At 46.6% G+C, this 21,705-nt stretch overlaps 1 protein-coding gene across 4 annotated transcripts in view; it reads right to left on the reverse strand.

The window, feature by feature from the left end:
• MPPE1 (metallophosphoesterase 1) overlaps positions 1 to 21,705 on the reverse strand; it is a 442,317-nt gene that overhangs the window by 27,059 nt on the left and 393,553 nt on the right. The gene's annotated exons all lie outside the window — the stretch shown is intronic.

The following is a 21,705-nucleotide window of genomic DNA, read 5'->3' on the forward strand; positions in this document are numbered from 1 at the left end:
ATAATGTCCCTACAACTTTGGTTTTTTCCAATAGATATATATATGTTCGATGGCATGTGTAGCTGCAGATACACATGCTGTGCATTATCCTGCCATCTAGTGTTGGGCTCGGAGTGTTACAAGTTGTTTATCTTCGAAGAAGTCTTTTCGAGTCACGAGACCGAGGGACTCCTCCCTTTCAGCTCCATTGTGCATGGGCGTGGACTCCATCTTAGATTGTTTTTTTTCCGCCATCGGGTTCGGACATGTTCCTCTTCGTTCCGTGTTTCGGTTTGGAAAAGTTAGTTAATAATCGGAGAATTCGACGGTATTGTTTGCGCTCGGTATCGGGTTAGTGATAGCACATCGATACCGAAGAAAAGAAAAGCTCCGGCAGCCCTTCGGGGCTTCCACTCCTCGGCGGGGCCTGGTCGGCCCAACCGCGTGCGTCTTCAAGGCTCATGGAACGGACCCCATTCCGCGTTTGCCCCAAATGCCACGCTAAGTATCCTTATACAGACCAACATTTGGTCTGTAATCTGTGTTTGTCCCCCCAACACAGAGAGGATACGTGCAAGGCCTGTCGGGCATTTCGGTCGAAGAAGACACTGCGGGACCGGAGAGCTCGAAGACTTCAGATGGCGTCGACACCAGCCGGACAACCCGATGTCGAAGAAGAGGAGACATTCTCCAATCCAGATTCGGACTCGGACGAGCCCGAGAGTGAGCAAGCCGACGAGGCAACAAACCGTGAGTAAACCAGCCCTGGCAAAAACTCACTCGAAAATCATGAAAGCCATGCGGACGCCACCGCCCAAAGGCCATGGCTTTACCCGAAAGCACGGTGACCAAGCATCGGCACCGAAAAAGGCTTCACAGCAGCCAAAGACATCCGACTCCGGTCGAGATACTGGCTCCGAATATACTCGGCACCGAGATACCGGCTCCGACCAGATCCGGCACCGAGAAATCGGTACCCCGAAAGCCAAAAAGGTTTCTTCGGAGCCGAAAAAGACTACAGAAAAAGTTTCAGTGCTGAAACACCCAGCCTCGGAGCCGAAACAAAGCTCCTATACAGACGTAATTGTGAGGAAAGGCCCTGTTCAAGGCCACAGGTTTGAACAAGAACTGGGGATGGGAGAGCCAGACCATACACAGAGGAGGCTCCATATACAGAAGGACACTGGGAAAATAAGTACACTTCCCCCCATTAAGATGAAGCGGAAGCTCGCATTCCATGAGGCGGAAATGCAGCCAAAAGCAAAAGTGGCTAAAGAAAAAACACCACCGTTTTCTCCACAGCCATTGCCACCGGCTTCACCACATCTGTCCCCAATAGCAACACCACCAATAGTGCAGTCACCAACGCACACAGGGATGAGCCAAGATGACCCAGATGCATGGGATCTGTACGATGCACCAGTCTCTGATAATAGTCCGGATTGCTACCCGGCAAGGCGATCACCACCAGAAGACAGTACTGCTTACATGCAGGTTGTTTCCAGGGCGGCTACTTTTCATAACGTAGCATTGCATTCAGAACCTATAGAAGATGACTTCTTGTTCAATACCCTGTCATCAACACATAACCAATACCAAAGTTTGCCAGTTAAAACATGCCAAACAGGTGTTTCAAGACCCAGTCAAGAGCAGAGCCATAACACCTAGGGTGGAAAAGAAATATAAACCTCCCCCTATGGATCCTGTATACATTACGCAACAGCTGACTCCTGATTCAGTGGTAGTGGGAGCAGCCCGGAAAAGGGCACACTCACAAACTGTCGGGTGGTGGTGCGTCCCCAGAAAAGAAAGTCAGAAATTCGATGCTGTAGGCAAAAGGGTGGCAGCACAGGCAGCCAATCAATGGCGAATTGCCAATTCGCAGGCCCTATTGGCAAGATACGACAGGGCACATTGGGACGAAATGCAGCATTTCATTGAACACCTTCCCAAAGAGTTCCAGAAGCGTGCCCAACAGGTTGTAGAGGAGGGCCAAACCATCTCCATCAATCAAATAAGGTCGTCTATGGACGCAGCAGACACGGCGGCCAGAACAGTAAACACGGCGGTCACCATTCGGAGACACGCGTGGCTACGTACCTCTGGATTTAAGCCAGAGATCCAGCAGGCTGTGCTGAATATGCCATTCAATAGACAACAATTGTTTGGGCCAGAGGTGGATACAGCAATAGACAAACTAAAGAAAGACACTGACACGGCCAAAGCCATGGGCGCGCTCTACTCCCCACAGAGCAGAGGCACTTTTAGGAAGCCACACTTTAGAGGGGGGTTTCGGGCCCAAAGCACAGAACCCTCTACCTCACAGTCCAGACCCACATACCAGGGCCAATACCAAAGAGGAGGCTTCAGGGGACAATATAGGGGTGGACAGTTCCCTAAAACAAGAGGGAAATTCCAAAGCCCAAAAACCCCACAAACTAAACAGTGACTCCAACGTCACAAACCCCCAACACACAACACCAATGGTGGGGAGACTCACAGATTATTACCAAAATTGGAAACACATAACTACAGACTCGTGGGTCCTAGCCATTATCCAACATGGTTATTGCATAGAATTCCTACAAATACCACCAAATGTGCCTCCAAGAGCACACAACATGTCCAAACAACACTTAGATCTGTTACAACTAGAAGTCCAAGCGTTGTTACAAAAAGAAGCAATAGAACTAGTACCCAATCATCAAAAAGGAACAGGTGTTTTGTCCTTTTTTGGAATTAGGAAATACAGGGAGTAAACACTGAGACCCATATTAGACCTCAGAACACTAACTCTTTACATCAAATCAGATCACTTTCACATGGTGACACTTCAAGACGTGATTCCCTTACTGAAACAACAGGACTACATGTCAACATTAGATCTCAAGGATGCTTACTTCCACATACCCATACATCCTTCCCACAGGAAATACTTAAGGTTTGTAATCCAAGGCATGCATTACCAATTCAAAGTGTTACCGTTCGGGATAACAGCACCAAGAGTATTCACAAAATGCCTTGCGGTAGTAGCTGCTCATATCAGGAGGCAGCACATGCACGTATTCCCTTACTTAGGCGATTGGTTAATAAAAACCAGCACTCAGCAACAGTGTCTTCAACACACAAAATGCGTCATGGAAAGCCTTCACAAGCTAGGGTTCTCTATAAACTACCAAAAATCACATCTACAACCGTGTCAAACACAACAATACTTAGGAGCAACAATCAACACACAAAAAGGGATTGCCACTCCAAGTCCACAAAGGGTACAAGCATTCCAAAATGTAATACTAAACATGCACCCAAACCAACACTATCAAGTGAGGTTTGTGATTAAACTTCTAGGCATGATGTCTTCATGCATAGCCATTGTCCCAAACGCAAGACTACACAGGCGGCCCTTACAACAGTGCCTAGCAACACAATGGACACAAGCACAGGGTCAACCTCAAGATCTAGTGTTGATAGAACACCAAACACACTCCTCGCTTCAATGGTGAAATCCTATAAAATTAAACCAAGGGTGGCCATTCCAAGACCCTGTGCCTCAGTACGTGATCACAACAGATGCTTCCATGGTAGGGTGGGGCACACACCTCAACCAGCACAGCATTCAGGGACAATGGGACGCTCAACAAAGCCAACTTCATATAAATCATCTGGAACTACTAGCAGTATTCCTAGCATTGAAAGCATTTCAACCGATAATAGCCCACAAACACATTCTTGTCAAAACAGACAACATGACAACAATGTATTACCTAAACAAACAGGGAGGGACACACTCATCACAGCTGTGTCTCTTAGCACAAAAGATTTGGCATTGGGCGATTCACAATCAAATTCGCCTAATAGCACAATATATCCCAGGACTTCAAAACAAGTTAGCCGACAATCTCAGTCGAGATCACCAACAAACCCACGAATGGGAAATTGCTCCCCAGGTACTACAAACTTACTTTCAAAGCTGGGGAACACCACAAATAGACCTATTCGCAACAAAAGAAAACGCAAAATGCCAAAACTTCACGTCCAGGTATCCGCACCCTCACTCCAAGGGCAATGCGTTATGGATGAGTTGGTCAGGGATATTTGCTTACGCTTTTCCCCCTCTCCCACTCCTTCTGTATCTAGTAAACAAATTGAGTCAAAACAAACTCAAACTAATACTAATAGCACCAACTTGGGCTCACCAGCCATGGTACACAACAAGATCTGTCAGTAGTACCTCATATCAAACTACCAAACAGGCCAGATCTGTTAACTCAACACAAACAACAGATCAGACACCCGAATCCAGCATCGCTCAATCTAGCAATCTGGCTCCTGAAATCTTAGAATTTGGACATCTAGACCTTACACAAGAATGTATGGAGGTCATTAAACAAGCAAGAAAACCTACTACAAGACATTGTTACGCAAATAAATGGAAAAGATTTGTTTATTACTGCCATAATAATCAAATTCAACCACTACATGCGTCCGCAAAAAACATTGTAAGCTACCTATTACACTTACAAAAGTCAAATCTAGCTTTTTCGTCCATTAAAATACATCTCACAGCAATATCTGCTTATCTGCAGATAACACATTCAACATCACTCTTTAGAATCCCAGTCTTCAAAGCATTTATGGAGGGTCTAAAGAGAATCATACCCCAAAGAACACCACCAGTTCCCTCATGGAACCTTAATATTGTATTAACACGACTCATGGGTCCACCATTTGAACCCATGCACTCTTGTGAAATGCAGTACTTAACCTGGAAAATTGCCTTCCTAATAGCTATCACATCTCTTAGAAGAGTAAGTGAAATACAAGCATTTACTATACAAGAACCCTTTATACAAATACACAAACATAAAGTGGTTCTACGCACAAATCCAAAATTTTTACCAAAAGTTATATCACCGTTACACCTAAACCAAATAGTGGAACTCCCAGTCTTTTTTCCACAGCCAGACTCAGTAGCCGAAAGAGCCTTACATACATTAGACATTAAAAGAGCACTAATGTATTACATTGTTTTGTTCTATCAATTTCGCAAGACAAAACAATTGTTTGTATCCTTCCAAAAACCTCATGCAGGAAATCCAATATCCAAACAAGGCATTGCCAGATGGATTTTGAAATGTATTCAAGCCTGCTATATTAAAGCAAATAGAGAACTGCCTATTACCCCAAAGACACACTCCACTAGAAAGAAAGGCGCCACAAAGCCCTTTCTAGGAAATATACCTATGACTGAAATATGTAAGGCAGCCACATGGTCTACGCCTCATACATTCACAAAACACTACTGTGTAGATGTGTTAACAACACAACAAGTCACAGTAGGACAGGCAGTATTAAGAACATTATTTCAAACAACTTCAACTCCTACAGGCTAAGCCACCGCTTTTTGGGAGTAACTGCTTACTAGTCTATGCACAGCATGTGTATCTGCAGCGACACATGCCATCAAACGGAAAATGTCACTTACCCAGTGTACATCTGTTCGTGGCATGAGATGCTGCAGATTCACATGCGCCCTCCCGCCTCCCCAGGAGCCTGTAGCCGTTTTAAGTTGATGAAAATGATATAATATATATTTACAAATGTACAAGTTTTATCAACATATATCACTTTTAATCACATTATGTACATACATACTTACTCCATTGCATTGGCACCTTTACTATATACACAACTCCTATCTCACCCTCTGCGGGAAAAATAATCTAAGATGGAGTTGACGCCCATGCGCAATGGAGCCGAAAGGGAGGAGTCCCTCGGTCTCGTGACTCGAAAAGACTTCTTTGAAGAAAAAACAATTTGTAACACTCCGAGCCCAACACTAGATGGCAGGATAATGCACAGCATGTGAATCTGCAGCATCTCATGCCACGAACAGATGTACACTGGGTAAGTGACATTTTCCATATATATATATATATATATATATATATATATATATATATATGTATATATATATATATACACACCAGGTTTTTAAAGAACGTGACACCTTGAGCATGAAGTCAACCCGTATATTTATAACCCAGTATTTCACCGCTTTCATTCAGCAGTAAACATGACGTGCAGCGAAGGAGCACTGCTTCCTTTGGCTTGCAGCAGAAAGTTATCTGGGAGTTACTAACATCGGCAAAGAACTGTGATTTCATTCAGGAATGTGTTGTATTACCACATGCTCTATAAATCAGCACATTGTCTAACTTTGGATCCGAGGATGGCGTATTTTCAAAAACGTGACATTTTGAGCATGTAGCTAATCTGCTGATTTTTGAAACTTTGGATTTCACATACGTTTTCAATTAGCAGTAAAATGAACGTGCGGCGAAGGAGAAGCCTCTCCAATTGGCTCACAGCTGAAAGTTATATGGGAACTATAAATACCAGCATCCTGCTCGTCTATAAAGATGGCAGAAACCACCAGGAAGAAGACGGATGTCGAAACGCGTTGTGGTGCCAGATATAGCCTCAACCAGCATTAAGAGGAATAAATGTGCAGTTGATTGCAATCTCCGGGAGTGCAGCGTTTTCTTCTCCTTGTGTTATATATATATGTATATATATATATACACACCAGGTTTTTAAATTCTATTTCCTTCCAGTGAGGGAGGGGATATATATATATATATACACACATATATATATATATATATATATACACACACACACACACAAATTCACTGAAAAAACAAAGGTTACAGGGATGTTATAGTAAGGAAACTGAATTAAGAAAAAACATGACTGTACAAGGATGTTATAATTAGGAAATTGAATTCGGGAGTAATATATATAGACGCCGCCCTCGCATAGTGACTTCAGTTCTTTTCTTTCAGCGCCACGCGCTGATCCGGAGAAAAGCGACCCTGGTCTTTTTTTGACCGACTTCGCCTGTTTTGTCGAATTTTTGTGAGGACTTTGGTGCGTCGAGGATGTCCTCAAAGACCAGTTTCAAGCCGTGCGATGACTGTCATCATAGGATGTCGGTGACGGATTCTCATTGGGTTTGTCTGTGGTGTCTCGAAAGCAACCACGGCCCGAAGTCGTGCTCCGCGTATGTCCCGGTCTCCTTCAAGAGGAAGATCTCCAGTCGCGGAGCCATCACCACTCGTCTTCTTCCAAATCCTCGGATCAAGGTAAGAAGAAGTCTAAGAGATCCCATCGCTCTCCGACTTCGCCCCGTCGCTCAGCGGACGCGACGTGGGATGAGCATCTAAGCACAAGACCTCTGTCCTCGGAGCCTGCGTCTGGGTCAGCTCCGCGCTTCCCCAAGTTTCCCGGAGCGACCCCCACCCAGCTTAAAGAGTTTTATGAGGCCATGCGCCTCATCTTTGGGTGTTCTGACCCTGATATGGTGCCTTTGGGCCCAAGGGGTTTGGTTGAGGGGCGTTCAGGTTCCACACCGGTGGCTTTGGCTCCGGCCACCAAGGTCACCTCCGGATCCGCACGCAGATCCGTGCCAGTCGCACCCTTCATACCTTCCCCGGTGCCAGGTGGATTGTCGACGCTCCCGACATCGACCCAATTCTTATCCCCGACGACTTGAAGTCAGAGCCTTTGACTTTGATTGGGCCTACTCGCCCCAGGTCGGATTCTGACCCTTTTTCTTATGGGTACGAATATGGAGAGGGATTGGAGGGGTCCCTGTGCCCTAATGAATACCAGGATGGACCTTCTATGGACTAGGCTCAGGAACTGGGCGATGCCAGTGGTCTTGATACTTCTCTTGATGCTGGCATGCTGTCTCCTCCTACTGTGGCTACGGCGGAGGGAGCGACTTATGGTATGGTGGTCAGTAGAGAAGCTGAGGCCCTTGGTCTTGAGCTTTCCACTGTTGAGGTCAGGTCTAATCTCCTGATGGAGGTGCTTCAGCCTGGGGCTTCTACTTCAGAACACCTTTTGTCATTTAATGAAGCCCTCATCGATGGGTTTGGACCAGGTACCCAAAAGGACAACACAGGGGCTCCTGTGAATAGGACTATCGCACGCCGCCATTGGCCTGCTCCGAATGACCCTAAATTCCTGTCCGGACACCCCATGCCTGAGAGTCTTGTACTCCAGGTTTCCTCTTCTTCAGGCGCATTCCTTTCTGCACCCCTGGACAGGGAATCTAAAAGGCTGGAACAGTTTGGCAAGAAGTTATTTTCTTCCTCCAGTCTCGCACTGCGGTCTGTGAACACTGCATGCCTTTTGGGCCGCAATACTCACTCTTTGTGGGATACGGTTGCCCAAGTCCTGCCGCAGATACCTGTGCTATCGTTTCCCAAGCTGTGAACGATTGGAGAGATGCGGCAAAGTTCACCATCCGTTGTGGGCTGGACACGACTGACTCCCTCGGCAGATCGGTTGCTACGACGGTGGCCTTACTACACCACTTGCGTACTTCTGGTTTTTCTGGGGATGTCCAACAGTCACTCATGGACATGCTCTTTGATGGCTCACGTCTTAGGAGACAAAGCGGACTCGGCCTTTGAGAGATTCAAGGATTCCCAGGCTACAGCTCGGTCCTGCGGTCTTTCCTCTGGCTTTAGCCCCTCACAGTCTGCTTTTCACCCCTTTCGTGGCCACGGAAGGGGCTTCCTGTCGTGTCCTCCACCCAGCCACTGTGCCACCCATGCTGTTTAGCCTCTGCGTGCCCAGGGACGCGGGATCCCACGTGGCCATGGGACAGGGAACCAGAGGTCTGCCCTGTCCACCTCTGCCCCCGCTGCAGCGTCCAAACCCTCCTAGTCCATCCCCTCACTCCCGTCCAGTTGGTGGCAGGATTCGCCATCACCTGCCCCACTGGGAAAACATCACCACGGACAGGTGGGTTTTGCAGATAGTTCGAAAGGGCTACTCCCTCCCTTTCGAATCTGCTCCACTAACAATGCCTCCATCCTTCAGTCACCTTCCAGAAGATCATTTGGTGCTTCTCCGCCAGAAAGTCGCAGCTCTCATGGCCAAGTGAGCTATAGAAAAGGTCCCTGTGCCCGAAGTAGGTTGTGGTTGTTATTCCCACTGCTTTCTGATACCAAAAAAGGACAAGGGCTTACGTCCTATCCTAGACTTCGGGACCTAAACTACTTCCTCAAGAAGGAGAAACTCAAAATGCTCACCCTGGCTCAGGTTCTGTCTGCCTTGGACCAGGAGACTGGATCGTAGCGTTGGACTTGCAGGACGCTTATTTCCACATCCCCATCATGCCTGCCCACATACGTTACCTACGATTCCTGGTAGGTCACGAACACATTCAGTTTACCGTGCTCCCCTTCAGCCTTACCAGCGCCCCTCGGGTATTCACGAAAATGATGGTGGTGGTTGCAGCTCATCTGCGCAGGTTAGGGGTCTCAGTCTTCCCCTACCTCGACGACTGGCTGTTGAAGGTGGACTCGTCCCAGAAAGTCATCTCCCACCTTCAGACTACGGCAAACCTCCTGCACACACTGGGGTTCACTATAAACGTGCCCAAGTCACACCTGACTCCCTCTCAGACGCTTCCTTTCATCTGAGCTGTTCGGGACACAGTGCAGTTTCGGGCTTATCCTCCCAAAAAGCGAGTCCAAGACATTCAGGCTATGATTCTGATCTTTTAGCCTCGGTCTTGGGTTTCAGTGAGACTGACTCTGAGGCTGCTGGGCCTCATGGCATCCTGCTAGTAACACAAGCCAGATGGCATATGCGGGCTCTGCAGTGGGACCTGAAGTTCCAGTGCGCGCTGCATCAGGGGAATCTCTCCGACATGGTCCAGATCTCGGAGGGGACTGTGAAAGACCTGCAGGTGTGGCTTTCAAATCCGCATTGGGTCAACGGCAGATCCCTCTCCCTTTCCCAACCAGATCTCTCTCTAGTGACAGATGCGTCAATTTTGGGTTGAGGCGGCCACATGGGAGAGGCGGGGATCAGAGGGCTCTGATATCAATCTTCTGGAGCTCTGGGCCATCAGGCTTGCGTTGAAAGCATTCCTTCCCACTCTCAAAGGGAAAGTGGTGCAGGTGTTCACGGACAATACTACCGCCGTGCGGTACTTGAACAAACAGGCCGGAGTAGGGTCCTGGACCCTTTGTCAGGAGGCACTACACCTCTGGACATGGCTGGAACATCAGGGCATTACCCTGACGGTTCAACATCTGTCGGGCTCCCTCAACGCCAGAGCAGATGCACAGCTGATCACGAATGGCGTCTCCATCCGGAGGTGGCGCAAGGTCTCTTTCAGCAATGGGGAGCGCCTTGGTTAGATCTGTTCGCCTCCTCAGAGAACGCGCAATGTCAGCTGTTTTGCGTTGGTGTTTTCAACGTGGCACTCGCTCCGAGACGGTTTTCGTCTCGAGTGGAATACAAGAAAATCAGAAACAACCTGGCCCGAGTCATCTTGGTGGCTCCGGACTGGGAACAGAGAGTATGGTATCCAGAGCTATTGAGCATGTCCATCGATCCTCCACTCAGACTGCCTCTTTGGGTGGATCTTCTGTCACAGCTACAGGGGACGCTTCTTCACCCAAACCTGTCCAACCTCCGCTTTCATGCTTGGAGATTGAGCGGCGACAGTTGCGGCCTTTGCACTTCCACCCGAAGTCTGCAATGTTATCTTACCAGCCAGGCGTCCATCAACCAAAACTGTATACGCCTGTCGTTAGAATAAATTTGTGGCATGGTGTACTAACAAATCTGTTGATCCCCTTTCTGCCCCTCTATCCAAGGTTCTTCTGTTCATTCTTTCTTTGGCCCAGCAAGGCTCTGCTTTGGGCACCCTTAAAGGGTATTTATCTGCCATTTCGGCCTTTCATAGGCTACCTGATCAGCCCTCACTCTTTAAATCTCCCATTGTGAGTAGATTCCTAAAAGCATTTACCCATTTATTTCCTCCCACTCCATTTATCATGCCTCAATGGGACCTCAATCTTGTACTTACTTATTTGATGTGTACTTCCTTTGAGCCAATGCATAGTTGTCCCTTGCGGCTCCTCACCTTCAGAACTGTCTTTCTTGTTGCAATCACCTCTGCTCACCCTTTCCTCAAAACTTCCATACTTGTCTGTGTACCCTGACAAAGTAGTGCTGCGCACTAAGGCTTCCTTCATTCCTAAAGTGGTTACACCCTTTCATGTAGACCAGTCCATCACTCTGCCTACTTTCTACGCTCCCCCACATCCTTCCAATGAGGAGGAGAGACTCCACTGTCTGGACCAAAAAAGAGCATTGGTGTTATACCTCAATCGTACTAAAGATTTCCGGGTGGACGATCAACTCTTCACTGGGTATGTGGGTGCGGAAAAAAAGGGAAGGTGGTGCAAAAGCGTACCATCTCTCGATGGATGCTTCTTTGTATCAAAATGTGCTATGCTTTGGCCAAGAAGCAACCTCCGGAGGGCTTGCATGCTCATTCCACCAGAGCAACAGCTGCTTCCACTTTGTTAGCATGCGGAGGTCCTGTCCTGGATATCTGCCAGGCAGCTCAGTGGGCGTCCCTGTACACGTTTGCTAAGCACTACTGTCTGGACGGTCAGGTCCAACGGGACAGCTACTTTGGTCATTCGGTCCTGCAGGACTTCCTAGTATGATCTTGGTTCACAGCCCACCACCGAGGATGGCATTACTTGGGTATCTATTCTAGGGTAAGGAATCTGCAACTCGAAGTCTCTATCAGATGTACAAGTTACTTACCTTCGGTAACTAAATATCTGGTAGAGACATATTCTAGTTGCATATTCCTTGCCGCCCACCCATCCTCCCCACTTGTGAACTGATTTCTAGGGACAGGGATTCCTCCTTTCAGGTCCTTAGCTCTGGCGCACCAATCTTAGTGTTCTTAGCGGCTGTAGTAAAATGGCTCCCTGTTGCAGTTACTCCCCCAATTGTTGCCTGATATTGATGCTGACTTGACGAAGAAGTGTACTGGGACCCTGCTAACCAGGCCCCAGCACAGGTGTTCTTACACTAAAAATGTACCATTGTTTCCACAACTGGCACACCCCTGGCACACAGATAAGTCCCTTGCAAAAGGTACCAGTGGTACCAAGGGCCCTGTGACCAGGGAATGTCCCTAAGGGCTGCAGCATGTTGTGCCACCCTAAAGGACCCCACACCTAACACATGCACACTGCCATTGCAGATTGTGTGTGTTGGTGGGGAGAAAAGGCAAAGTCGACATGGCATCCCCCTCAGGATGCTATGCATACAAAACACTTCCTGTGGCTTAGGTAAATCACCCCTCTAGCAGGCCTTAAAGCCCTAAGGCAGGATGCACTAAACCACAGGTGAGGGCATAGCTGCATGAGCAATATGCCCCTACAGTGCTTAAGTCTATTCTTAGACATTGTAAGTACAGTGTGGCCATATTAAATATATGGTCTGGGAGTTTGTCAAAACGAACGCCACAGTTCCATAAAGACTACACTGAACACTGGGAAGTTTGGTATCAAACTTCTCAGAATAATAAACCCACACTGAAGGGGTGATCCCCTTTCTGCCCCTCTCTCTGAGGTTCTTCGAACAGCCTTAAGAGGGGCTCCTGGGGCCTGACTCACCTGGGGGCTACATTAAGAACAAGAGCCAGAGACTGCGTTTATTGTGTGTGTGTTTTTTGTTTTTTTTACATTTTTGCCGGATTAGCAGATCCTTAGTGAATTTTGTCTTTTTTTTTTTTTAAATGCCTTTTTGCAATGGCGGGGTATTCCTACCCTGCTCCCCTCACAGCCCCCCATCCCCACTCCGCACTTTTTTTTAATCATTTTTTTTGGGGGGATGGGGGGAGACTCTGCTGAAGCAGTCCAAGAATGTGGCTGCCAACACTTCCCTGGCTGAAGTGTTGGTAGACAATCAGATGATAGCACAAGGGCAGCTGATCTGTGTCCCTAGCTATCCATATTTATTTTTCCTTCAATATCTCAAAAACTACGGAATGAACTAGAAGCTAGCTTTCTGCCAAATTCAGATTTTTGGTGTAATTCTGTCCAGTGGTTTGGGCTGTAGCTGTGTTCAAAATCCCTGTGGTTAAATGCATGGGAAAACATGTTTGGGGACCCCCTCCTTTTTCCTCAGCCCTTGCTTGATGGCCCCCGACTGATAGATCACCGCAAAACTTTGAATATATATGCAAAAAATAAGAGGAGAACTCTGGGTAGTTACCAAGTTTAGGTGGAGAAATGCTCCAGTATAGAGCACCTTATAATACTAGCGACACTCTGAAACTTCAAATATTTTTCTACCAAAGTTTTTAAACCTAGGTTTAGCATTGTCCCATCCACGTCGAGCTGGAAACAGACAAAGGGGCATATATATTAGACTGTCACACAGTGCAGCAAGTCACCCTGCTGCACTGCACGACAGGGGAAGGACAGGAATTCACTGTATTTAAGTCAACACAGCGTATTCCGGCTTTTTCCAACGTGTTGGTGCCCTTTTTGCAGCCTAGCGCCAACGCAATCACCCTTGCACAAGGGTGCCCCCATTGTATGAAGGATTATTTTTGTGCAGGGATTGGCACCTTCCTGTATAAAAACAATCCCCAGAGTAATTTTCCTCTTTATATGTGTGCTGCAGAATGCAGCATATGTAGAAAGAGGAAAAACGATGCCATAAGTAGAACCTAAATGTATGATATGATATTGAAATAAGTCTGTATGGTATAATATTGAAATACATCCGAAGACTTGATAGGATAGTAGAAGTGAAGGTTTGCTCAGAGGAAGTTTAAGTCATAGAAAAGGTGATGTTTATTACTGGTATGTACAAGCCTCTTGTAACACATAGTCAACATGTATTAAAGCATAGCAGCATGAGAATAATTCATAAAATATGAGAACTTGTAAGAAATACTATATTCATTGCAATAAGGCAGTCAGTACAGGATCACAATCTTGAACCAAAAGGAGGGTAGAACTGGTATGCTGTTCCTGCAGCTTGAGAAAAGTAGGTATAATAACTAGAATATATTTCTGCAAAGATGACAATATAAACATCATAGGCTAGGATTTACATCAAATGACAGCACATCATTTATCTTTAACCCCTTAGACATTTTCCAACACCATAGTGAGGTGAAACTTGAGTACCAAGATGTTAAAACTTACTTTATATTCATGAAGAACAGATACGGCACTCACTATGAAGGATAACTGTAAAACAAAGGCCCATATTTATACTTTTTTAGCGCCTCAGTTGCGTCGTAGAAGCGGCACAAACTTGCAAAATTCTATTGTATTTTGTAAATTTGCGCCATTTTTGCATCAGAAAAAGGCGCAAATGCGGCGCTAAAAAAAGAATAAATATGGGCCAAAATGTCCAATAACATAACCACAAATTGTTTTTCCTTTAATTACATTATTTTGTTCAGGATACATTTTTAATAGGACAGAAATCGGTAAAATCTATTTGTTAATGTCAAGCCAAGTTCAAGGAGCCGGACACTAGGTACCCTCAATGAGAGAGAACTCTTGATGTGGAGCAATCAGCACAAGCGACTCATACCATAACTGAAAGTGGGAGAAACCAACGCCTCCATGACACTCTAGTTAACAGCCCAAGGTTTAACTCAATGGATCATGATAGGTGTGCTGTACAACAGTTAGCCAAGTAACAAAATATTACCAGTACTGTTCATCTAAGGTTTGTTTTTCATAACATTTAAATTTAAATTTACAACAGTAATCAAATCAACGGAAACACAGCACACCATAAACTTAACATAAAAGACGAGAATTAACTTAAGAATTAACTGGTCAGCTCAACGAAAATGTAGGCTACCAACTATATTAGATTCCAGGCATTAAACAGTAATGAATCTATGGCCCCTTGGCTAAGCAGAATGTCCTAAGTTAGCAAACATTTAATCCGTGCAAAGCATTAGTAATTGTGCAGTTTTAACCACCTACAATGTAAAACACCACGACAATGCAGTATAGTTATGGAGACGAAGATTCTCAAACAGCCACTCTGCGAAGCTGTTCAGTGGCACTAGTCACTGAACTAAGGATCACATAAGGAAAGGAATCACAATCTTCGGCCAAGTGGGCTACTGTGTGTCAAGGTAATTGTGAAGGTTGAAAAACATCTAAAAATATGCAAGCCTGAGCAGAGCACAATGTCAACTAGAAGAAAGTGCTTTGTGTGTCAACTTGTGGGTGTCTGAGGCCAAACCAGCAGAGGCCAGGGAGTACATTGGGCTCACAATAACCACAAAGGTCACTGAATCATACTATCTAATCTGGTGCAGGCAGCAATACTAAGCAAGGTCGAGGGAGTAACGAAATAAATGGTGTAAAGAGGTGTGCTGGCCAGGCAGAGGAACCAATGTGTCACCTGCGCTTGCAGTAGTAGATCCTTTGGATAGCGAGTGGCTCGGCAGATGCTCTCATACATGAGATGATGTCACGGTTGATTATTCTGCAGCCTGTGTTGTGAGCAGTAGAGTGGTAAAAGAGTCTTATCCTTATCTACGCAGAACTCTTTAGGCTAGTACACGGGGCAGTCAGCAGCAGAACGGGCAGAGTGCCAGCCCATGCTTGCTTGTGGCCAGGAAGAAGTGAGCAGCACACCAGCTCCACGCCTTAGAATGCACCTTATAAAGGAGTCCACATAGGTTCTCAGTCTTATCTATGTGCAGTGAGCTGCAGGGCAGCTTCGGTATATATTACCCAAGCTAGGCAGCAGGGAAGATGACCGTTGCAAGTCAGTCTCGGGTGCATTTCTACATATCCAAAGGGCCACCAAACTGGGGCAGGGTTTCCATTCTTGAGGAGTAGTCTTGGATAGCAGTTGTCTATGCCTGTATGCAGAGTACTTGGGCAAATCCATGTGTATTCAATCCGAACAAAGGCAGTGCAGGAAGAAGTGTGGTTTGGAGTGCTGCTCCCTGGGTAACGGTCATCTTCCATCTTGTTAACGATATTCTTATAGTAAAATAAATGTGCGTAATTTGATACAGGCAACACTAAAAAAAAAAGTGCAATAAACAGTAATGTCTGCAATGCTTTGTATTTTATTTCACTTGTACTGATGTTCTTAAGGGGCTATGCCTGTGATAACAACCCACATTTTTCGTGTCCATTTCATTTTTTTCTTCTTTTAAAACAATATAATAAACACATAGTGGAGCCCACCAGCCCGTGCTTCGGGGCGACGTGACATGGGGAGGACGGACAGTGCCTCTGGCTGTTCACTAGGCACCCTAATAAAACATCTTCTAATAGGCAGGATTCAGTATGAAGAGTTTAAGGGGGCTATTCTCTTGAGACTTAGGCCCATATTTATACTTTTTTAGCGTCACATTTGCATCATTTTGTGACGCAAAAGCACCGCAAACTTACACAATTGTATTGTGTGGGTTTGCGCTGCTTTTGCATCAAAAAGCGGTGCAAATGTGGTGCTAAAAAAGTATAAATATGGGCCTAAGTGTGAGGAGAGCAATGGAGTCACCCCTCTCAAGGTGCACCCACTTGGTGACCCGGAAGAGCACCAATCAGTAGATAGGACAACCACTTGTGGCTGTGTTGACCGTTAAAATCATTACTGTCAAGCCAAAAAGAGCTATTTGGCTGCCCTAAGTTATAAGATATTTATGAGTAGATGCTTCTCCTTGATGCATCAGTGACCCTAGACAGGTACGTCTTGTAGATGTGAACACGTTTTGGGGGGGTGGAGCCTATGTAATGATAGTTACCCAGGGCTTCTGTGCCTGTGGGTTGTCTGACCCATAGATTTTTCTTTACCTCACTTGATAGGTCTGAAAAGCCTGACGTGGTCCCCCCATTCTCCCTTTACTTGACTACACTGCACACCTTTTTGCTTCTGGATGCGTCTTGTGTGATGTTTTAACATCTGTTCTGGATCCTGACTTGAGGGTGGGGGCAATGCCTTTTGCACACTGAAGCCTGCTCCTTACAGAGGCTAAACGTTTCATTAGTGTAATGATGATCTTTAAATAAAGCAAAAGACTCAAGGTCACTAGACGCTCAAGTACCTTTTGTGCTGAGAGTCATAACTTGTAACATGCATTTGTAAACATATTTGGTACCAACTTGAATTTAAACGAAAACCATCTAACACCATAATCACAATGAGAGAAATATATTTTCTGTATTTAACTTGCGGAAAGGAAGAACAAATTACTTACCTTCGGTAACGCTTTTTCTGGTGGATACAATAGCTACCTATGAATTCCTCACCATAAGAATGCACCCTTGTGCCAGCATCTGACAGAAAATCTTCTTCCCAGCTCTCCACGTAGGCGTCACAATTGCTCGGCTCCATGCAACTCCGTCTGATGTCATCGTGCCAATAAGAGGTCCTCGCCGGCGTGCTGACGTCAGTTTCACCCATTTTGTACGTGCCTTTGAGGCGAACAGGTGAAAACCGACTCCACAATAACTCCAATAAATAAATACATATGTATATATATATATATATATATATATATACACATATATATATATATATATATATATATATATATACACACACACACACACACAAAACATTCATGATGCACCATAATCAAAACCATCATTAAAATATACAGGAAAAATATCAATATATGCATACATCTATACAACCACATGTCCTACTGCAATCAGACAGGCAACGGGGAGGCGGGTGGGACTGTGAGGAATCCACAGGTAGCTATTGTATCCACCAGAAAAAGCTTTACCAAAGGTAAGTATCTTGTTTTTCTGATAGATACAACTACTTGTGGATTCCTCACCTTATGAATAGAGTCCCAAAGCAGTACCGCACTCGGAGGTGGGTGCCTGCCTGATTACACCAAGAAATCCAGCAACACAGATCGTGCAAAATGGCCGTCCGTCCGAACCACAGAGTCCAAGCAGTAATGCTTTGCGAAGGTATGGAGGGACGCCAAAATTGCTTCCTTGCAAATATCCGCCACCAGAACCACCCTTGCCAGGGCCGAAGTAGCAGATTTAGCCCTGGTGGAGTGGACTCTGATACCCTCAGGGGGAACCTTTTTCGCCAACGAGTAGCAGATCTTGATACAAAGGATAACCCACCTGGAGATTGTTCTTTTATGGACTGCTCTGCCCTTCCTCTGTCCAATATACCCCCCGAACAGCTGATCTTCCAGGCAAAAGTCCTTCGTCCTTTCAATGTAAAAACTAAGCGCACTTTTAGGGTAGAAGCGGTGAAGCCTTTCTTCCTCCTTCGAAGGGTGAGGAGGAGGGTAGAAAGATGGAAGGGTAATAGTCTGCCCTATATGAAAAGGAGTGACCACTTTTGGCAGGAAAGCTTCCCTGGTTTTCAACACCACTTTATCTGGGAAAAACAAGGTAAAGGGGGGTTTAACAGAAAGAGCTTGAAGCTCACTAACCCGCCTAGCCGAAGTTATAGCAACAAGAAAAACAGTTTTAAGCACAAAAACCCTTAACGGGCAAGAGTGCATGGGCTCAAATGGAGACCCCATTAAAAAAGTTAAAACAAGATTTAGGTCCCACTGAGGCAGATGAAAAGTAGTGGGAGGAAACTTATTAAGTAAACCCTTAAGAAACCTAACCACAATAGATGATTTAAACAATGAGGGCTGATCCGGAAGGCAAAGAAAGGCTGACAGACCAGCTAAATAACCCTTAACCGTAGCCATTGCACAACCCTTCTTTGCTAAATCTAAAGCAAATAATAAAATATCAGAAAGGTGGGCTTTCAAAGGATCAATTTGCTTTTCTCCACACCAAGCCATGAATTTTGCCCACCTGCCGGCATAAACTGACATAGTGGAGTGTCACCTGGCCGATAAAATAACATCCACTACATCTGGTGGGAGAGAAAAGGAACTCAGGTTATCCCATTTAATCTCCAGGCAGGAAAGTGCAGGCTCTGGGGGTGGGGGTGTAGAACCTGCCCCTGCGACTGCAAGAGGAGGTCTGCCCTGAGAGGGAGATGTAGCGGATGGCACAGCGATAGTTGGAGAAGGTCCGTGTACCACACCCTTCTTGGCCAATCCGGGGCTATTAAAATAACCTGAGCCCGATCTTGGCGAATCTTCCTCAGAACCCGAGGAATCAAGGGTATGGGGGTAAACGCGTAAAGCAACTGGTTGCACCAAGAGATCTGAAACGCATCCCCCAAAGCTCCTTGCACTGGATACTGGAGGCTGCAGAATGACGGGCAGTGCGCGTTCTTCCGAGAGGCAAACAGATCTATCACTGGAGAACCCCACATCTGAAAGATGTGCAGGACCAGATCAAGATGGAGACGCCACTCGTGATCGGCCGAAAGATGCCAGGACCAGAGACACAGAGCTTCTCTGCAGAGAAGATACGACCCTACTCCTCCCTGCTTGTTCACATACCACATCGCGGTAGTGTTGTCTGTCAGGACCTGAACTGACTGACCGCGAAGGGACGGGAGGAAGGCCTTGAGAGCCAGACGTATCGCCCGCAATTCCAACAGATTGATATGAAATGTGTGTTCCACTGGAGACCAACGACCCTTGATCTCCAGGTCCCCCAGATGAGCTCCCCAACCTAGAGTGGAAGTATCCGTCATGACCGTGGCCACCGAAGGAGGCAGTATAAACAGCCTTCCTTGTGAAAGGTTGCCCTCCACAGCCCACCATCGTAAATCCGCCGCAGCGTCTCTGGAGATCGTTATCGACTCCTCGAGATCCCCTTTGTGTTGAAACTACTGCCTGCGGAGGCACCATTGGAGGGCCCTCATGTGCAAACATGCATGAGTGACCAACAGAATGCAAGAAGCGAACAGACCGAGCAGGCGTAAGACCTTGAGGACTGGGACAAGCGCTCCATTTTGAAACATTGGAATCAACGCCTGAATATCCTGGATCCGCTGAGGCGGAGGATAGGCCCAATTCAATGTTGTATCCAGTACTGCCCCTATGAACAGGAGGCGTTGAGAGGGCTCCAGGTGAGATTTGGGTACATTTATCGAAAAACACAGCCTGAACAACAACTGAGTTGTCATCTGCAAGTGACGCAACACAAGCTCTGGAGACTTGGCTTTGATCAACCAAACGTCCAGGTAAGGGAACACCAATATCCCCTTCCTTCTGAGACTTGCTGCTACCACTGCCATCACCTTTGTGAAGACTTGATGTGCTGAAGTAAGACCAAACTGAAGGACCGCAAACTGGTAGTGTTGCGACCCCAGCACAAACCGGAGATACTTCCTGTGCGACTTGAGTATAGCGATATGACAGTAGGCATCCTGCAATTCGACAGACACCATCCAATCCTCTTTGTTCATTGCCAGAAGTACCTGCGCTAGAGTCATCATCTTGAATTTCTCCTGTTTGAGAAACCAATTCAAAATCCTCAGCTCTAGGATTGGCCTCAAATGACCATCCTTCTTGGGGCTCAGGAAGTATCTTGAATAACAACCCTGACCCCTTTCCTGCTCTGGAACCAACTCCACCGCACTTTTTGACAATAGGGACTGAACCTCCTGCTGTAACAACAGAAGATGGTCTTCTGAACAAAACAAGGGACGGGGAGGGATGGAGGGAGGAAACTCCTGAAAAGGGAGAGCATATCCTTTTCTCGCAATATTTAGAACCCATGAGTCTGATGTAACTAACTCCCACTCATGGAGAAAAAGACGTAATCTTCCCCCTACAGGAGAAGTATGGTCGGTCAAGGGGAGAAAACTAGGGCTGCTTCCCTTGCTGTTGTCCTCCAGAGGAAGAGGATGACGGAAGGTGCTGCTGGGTGGCCCCTATTGTCCTCGCCCTCTAAAGGACCGATATGGGAGGCTGGTAGGCTGCTGGGCCAAGGACTGGGGTCTCCCTCGATCAACAGCTCCACGCCCAAACACCCTGAACCTCCGACAGGACCTAAAAGGGGGAGCGGAGGAGGCTTGCAATCCCAAAGACTTTGCCGTGGCCCGGCTATCTTTAAAGCGCTCTAGGGCAGAGTCCGCTTTATCTCCAAACAGTTTTTCCCCATCAGAGGGCAAATTCAACAAAGTGGTCTGTACATCTGAAGAAAACCCAGAGGACCTCAACCAAGCGTGCCTCCTGGTAGCAATAGATGTACCCATTGCCCTGGCCACCAAGTCCATAGAGTCCAGGCCAGACTGGATTATTTGTTTTGCTGCAGCCTGCGCATCAGATAGGAGTTCCCCAAATGGTCTCTGTACATCCTGCGGCAGGTCAGGAACCATGGCCTTCGCGGAGTCCATGAGGGCGTGGACATATCTACCCAGCACACAGGTAGCGTTTGCAGCCTTGAGGGCCATGCTGCAAGACGAGAAAGTCTTCTTTGCGGATTGCTCCATCCGCTTGGATTTCCTGTCTGATGGAATCACAGGGAAGGAGCCTGGAGCAGACTGTGTAGAGCAAAAGGCCTGAACCACCAAACTCTCTAGGGTGGGATGTCTTGATAAAAATCCCGGATCACCAAGCGCCACTCTGTATCTCCTTGCCACAGCTCTATTTACAGCAGGCGACGATACAGGCTTCCTCCAAAGTTCTAATATAGGCTCCATAAGAGCCACGTTGAATGGAAGCAAAGGATCCGCAGAAGCCGAAGAAGGATGCAGGACCTCAGTTAAAATGTTCGTCTTTACTTCAGCAGCAGGCAATGGAAGTTCTAAAAAGTCCGCTGCCTTCCTGATCACTGTGTGAAAAGAAGCTGCCTCCTCCGTAAACTCCCCCGGTGAAGACAAGTCCCATTCCGGGGAAGTATCCAGCCCACTGGCCGACTCCAGGCCTTGATACTCTCCCAAGGGCTCAACAATCTCTCCTTCCTCCAACAACTGCCTTTGATA

Source organism: Pleurodeles waltl, chromosome 2_2 (assembly GCF_031143425.1).
Source record: "Pleurodeles waltl isolate 20211129_DDA chromosome 2_2, aPleWal1.hap1.20221129, whole genome shotgun sequence".
Taxonomy (NCBI): Eukaryota; Metazoa; Chordata; class Amphibia; order Caudata; family Salamandridae; genus Pleurodeles; species Pleurodeles waltl.